Consider the following 5,498-nt stretch of genomic DNA (forward strand, 5'->3'; position numbering starts at 1 on the left):
AAAAAAAAAAAAAAAAAAAAAAAAAAGAGCATTTTCTGGGGGAGGAAGAGGAGCTGAGGAATAAACTTTCCTTCACTGGCTGAGAACTTGCTCTATAGTAAAATATTTAAGCTCAGGAATATGCTGAGAAAGGATGTGCAAATTAGATACTTCTTAACCCTGTCTTGTTCTCAAAATAAATGTCATCTGTGTTTTTCTTCTTATTAGTCACTTTTTTTGTTGTTAGGAAATTGCTCCTATTGGAAAAAAGAGCCAATGAAGAGCAAACCACAGAACCTAAAACCAAGAGAACAGGAACAGTATTGAGTCATCCTGTGGTTTTGGTCAACCCCAAGTCAAGTATGCTGAGGTTTTTTAAATAATCAGCTTTATCCAGTTAAAAGGGATTGTGTGGTAAACCACAGCCATGGGCCACCCCACTTCTCTGATTGGCTGTTTCTCTGGGTCAAGTTAAGGAGGAGGTTGAAAAGCAGTTTCCAAGCACATCCAGCAAAAGACTTTCTCCTTTCTTTCCTTTAGAAAAAAAATCTGCTTATTTATTTGGTTGTACGAGTATATGTAAGTTATAGAAGTTATATCTTGCATCTCAGAGGGGTTCTTTGGATGATTTAGAAGCTCCTTGACTGTAGGTCTGCTGGGGGTACATGCTCTTGTATACCAGAACATGTCTTTATACCACCCTCAGTCTTGAAACTCTAGATTGACAGTTACTATCTCCCAGCATTTTGAAGTTATCATTCCATTGTCTTCCAGCTTCCATTGTCTTGTTAAGAAGTCTGCCTTTAGTCTAAAAGTTGTCTTTCTAATGATTTATCTTTTCTGTGCATTTAAGATATTCTCACATTTATTTGATCTGAATCTGTGAAAGGTCTGGGGGCTTTACTTGAAGTTTTCCTCTGAGGAGGATTTGCACTGCTTCTTCTGGGATCGAGAGCGATGCTGACCCAGAAACACTCCTGATCCCCTGCGTCCCAGGCCACATCCCAGAGTTTCAGACTCGGCTCCCTGATGGTGCCACAGGCCCATGGCCCAGTCTCCCCTGAAGTGCTGACTCTGAATCCCAGCTTGAGTGGAAGTATCTTCTCTAGCTGTAGGGGGGTTGGGGTTTGGGGGTTTTAGGGTATTGTTTTTGTTTTGTTTTGCCCCTTGATGATTTCCCTTACTTCCTGTGAGCACAGAAAAGGCACAATTATTATTTCTTCTAGATATTTTGTAGTGGGAGAGTATCCCAGAATACCTAGCCAGCCAAGTTGCTGGGAACAGAAGTCCCAAAGACTCCTCTAGACAGAAGCTCCCATGCTGCTCCAGCCCTGTCCCCTCCTCCCCTTCTCTCCACTCACTACCCCATCTCCCCCCGGTCATGGACCCTCCTGGGCATGAAATGAACTGGGCCTGGGGCTTCTGACTCTGTCTGCTTCAGTCAGGAATTAGATGCTGTGCTTTTAAAGAAAGCAATTTCTTGTCTTGCTGCCCTATTAAAATTATATATGAAAGGAAATTTGTATGCTTAAAAGAATGTATAATCATGTAATATAATAGCTAAAGGCAAAGTGAGGAGGTTAAAAGTGCTCTATCTGGGCTTCCCTGGTGGCTCAGTGGTTAAGAATCTGCCTGCCAATACAGGGGGCACGGGTACGAGCCCTGGTCTGGGAAGATCCCACATGCCGCAGAGCAACTAAGCCTGTGCGCCACAACTACTGTGCTCTAGAGCCCACGAGCCACAACTACTGAGCCCACATGCCACAACTACTGAGGCCCACGTGCCTAGAGCCCGTGCTCTGCAACAAGGGAAACCACTGCAATGAGTAGCCCGCACACCACAGCGAAGTGTAGCCCCCACTCGCCGCAACTAGAGAAAGCCCACGTGCAGCAGCGAAGATCCAAAACAGCCAAAAATAAATAAATTAAATAAATAAATTTTTTTAAAAAATGCTCTATCAGGAAATGGGAATTTGACTCCTGGACAAGACACTGGGGTGTTCCCTGCCTCGATTTCCACATCGATAAAGTACCCTAGCCAGCTCATAAAGTTACCAAATGCCATAATATAGTGATTCAATTACCCTTTAATGTAGCTTCTTTTTTTTTTTTTTTTTTTTTTAATAATACACAATGTATTTATTTATTTATTTATGGCTGTGTTGGGTCTTCATTTCTGTGCATGGGCTTTCTCTAGTTGTGGCAAGTGGGGGTCACTCTTCATCGCGGTGCGCAGGCCTCTCACTATCGCGGCCTCTGTTGTTGCGGAGCACAGGCTCCAGACGCGCAGGCTCAGTAATTGTGGCTCACGGGCCCAGTTGCTCCATGGCATGTGGGATTTTCCCAGACCAGGGCTCGAACCTGTGTTGTCTGCATTGGCAGGCAGATTCTCAACCACTGCGCCACCAGGGAAGCCCTAATGTAGCTTCTTGATAGAACTTTCTCTCTGACTTCAAGCATCATTTATGATTTTTACAAAGCAAATGTACTCTGAAGCTGCAAAGACTGAGCCATATATACCCTCTGTAAAGAAACAATTAATTTTTAAAATAGTTTCAGAGATTTTCAGACTCCCAGTGATGTCTGAGATGGGCATGGGTGAGGGAAAATCTATGCCACTGTCAGCATGGATGGAGTGGCTTGCTGGATCCAGCCAATAACTGCTCCTGAGAAACAATTGGGTGCATCTCTTTCCAACACTGGATTCAGTGACTTCACATTGATAGTGAAACTGGCTGTGGTACTTTTGCGTGTTTTGTTTTGTTTGTTAAACCTTTACCAATACAACATCATGCTCAGTTAGTCTGAGATGAATCCTTTGGTTCTGGCTTTAATTTTGGAGAATTAAACCCATATTCAGTAAGACATTCCATTCTGCCCCATAATCTACCTCTGATGTTCCTCATAAAGATGTTATAGCACAACTACTGGGTAAATTGCCCTAATAAGGCTTAAGGCCCAACTGCTAAAGCATCTTTATGAAAGCAACCTGGAAATCACAGATCAGTACTCCTTGGAGACTCTTCACTATTAAATAAGGGATTTGTCCAGACCATCACCAGAGACCTCAGCTTATATCTCAAGTTCTTTTTGATGTTTTTGGAACAGAAGTTTCTAACTCTTGGGGATTCTTAACTTGCTTTCAATAAAATAGAGCTTTTTAAACTAAAATAAATACCAGTATTCCATGTTCTTAATCAAGTGGTTTCCCAAAGTAAAATTTCCAGACTCCTAGGAGAAATGGGCCATTTAGGTAATCTGAATTTTTTGATTATGTGAGACGGAATTAAACCATCTTTGTTTTCCCCATCGACTCTCGTTAATAAAAGCTTGCTAAAATGTATTGTTTTGCTTTCTGTTTTAGTTCCACAGCCAAAGGATTTTCAATAAGAGTTATGTTTCAGTCTTTTATTTAACCCAGAAATCTACCTACTTAAAGGTATGTCTGTTTCAATCAGTGGCGCAGTCAGCTGAAAAAAAATCAACAGAAAAGGGGGAAATACCAATCACTTTTGCTTCATGAACTGTGATAAATCAGTATTTGACTATTCATTAGGTGAAATATATTGAGAAAGATATTTAATAAAGATTTATAAAGATAGTATTAGGTACTTACTTACTATGCAAGTCTAGTGTTTATCTGCTCTTGCCATTTATTCAGAGGAGTTAAATGTGTAGTTTCTGACAAGGGTTGTTTTTTTTTTTAACACCGCCTGTCATGCCAACTTTCTGCATTCTAGATGACTAGGGGGAAATTTTAAAAAGTGTACTCTCCAATGTGTAATGCTTTTTAAACCTCAGGCTCTTAAAAAAAAATTTCCAACAGTTGCTTATTACTTAATCAGACTATTGTAAGAATTTACGACCTTTTTTCCTTTTTGTGTTGTGTATCTTGGAGCATAAAAAATCTCTTTGACAGAGTTTCTCATCTCTTCCTGCGGGCTTTCTAGATTGCTTGCCACTTACCTCCTCATTTACGACATTACGTTACGTTACGTTACGACAGGGACTGCCTGTCGCTTGCCTCTCCTTCCTGATTTGAGCTCAGAGAGGTCTTTCATGCATAGATTTCCCAGGACTGAACAGGGAGGGAAAGTCATGGAGGAATAAAATTTCAAAGCACAGCCTGGCACTAGAACTTGGCTGGCTTCACCACCAAGTGAAAATCCCCCTGTAAGCCATCCATTTCTAGCAGTTTCTCTATCGGCCCTAGTCAACATGTTTTGTGCTCATCAGTTTCTCCAGCTCAAACCTTTTTTAGGTTCCCGGAATTACAAAACAGTCAATTTGTTGTTTCCTAATAATTCTAAAACTTGTTCTATCAAAAAATCATCCTGAAACATTTTGTGAGTCACTGAACTTCAGAGCAAATCCTCTGAAGTCAATTTGGAAACAATGCTCATTTTTTAACAAGCTATATTTAATGCATACAGCACACACTAATAGACGTCAACTTGTATTTGTGTTGATTCATATTAGCAAGAAGAAGGTGGATATTGGTGTCAGCATGCAAATATGCATATACCTTAGCTATGAGCAAGAGAGACCCTTGCAGAAACTAGAGTGTCCCGTCCAAAAGCTCACTGTCATATCCCATTGCTTGTTTTTTTTTGGCCGCCCAACCAGGAATTAAACCTGGGCCACAGCAGTGAAAGTCTGGAATCCACTAGGTCACCAGGGAACTCCCTCACATTGCTTCTTACTAAGGAGAAGAATGGTAGGAAATATTCATGCCTTACAAAAATTACTTATTTGGTGTATTGAGTTATTCTTTATAGTCTTTGTCTCCTAAACCTGGTCTGTCTAAATCATTTCAATTACCATGACTACTCTTTACTCTTTTAGGTCTAAACCTATGTGTTGCTGTGTTTTCAACACTGCAAAAGAAAATACACTGAATTGCACTGTTGGTGAGATTATAAGATGGTACAACCGCTGTGGAAAACAGTATAGAGGGTCCTCAAAAAATTAAAAATAGAACTACCATATGGTTCAGCAATCCCACATCTGGGTATATATCCAAAAGAATTGAAAGCAAGGTCCCAAAGAGATATTTGTACACCCATGTTCATAGCAACATTATTCCATTATAGCCAAGAGTGGAAACAATACAAGTATCCATGGCTGGTTGAATGGATAAACAAAATGTGGTTTGTGCAGGGACTTCCCTGGTGGTCCAGTGGTTGAGACTCCATGCTTCCACTGCAGAGGGCATGGGTTCTATCCCTGGTTGGAGAACTAAGATCCCACATACCGTGTGGCGTGACCAAAAAAAAAAAAAAATGTGGTATGTTCATACAATGAAGTATTATTCAGCCTTAAGAAAGAAGGAATTCTGACACATGCTACAACATAGATGAAACTTGAGGACATTACGCTAAGTGAAATAAGCCAGTCACAAAAAGATGAATACTGTATGATTCCACTTACCTGAAGTACCCAGAATAGACGAATTCATAGAGACAGAAAATAAAATGGTGGTTGCCAGAGACTGGGGGGAGGAAGAAATGGGGAGTTGT

Source organism: Lipotes vexillifer, unplaced genomic scaffold (genome assembly GCF_000442215.2).
Source record: "Lipotes vexillifer unplaced genomic scaffold, Lipotes_vexillifer_v1.1 scaffold1293, whole genome shotgun sequence".
In the NCBI taxonomy this organism is placed as follows: Eukaryota; Metazoa; Chordata; class Mammalia; order Artiodactyla; family Lipotidae; genus Lipotes; species Lipotes vexillifer.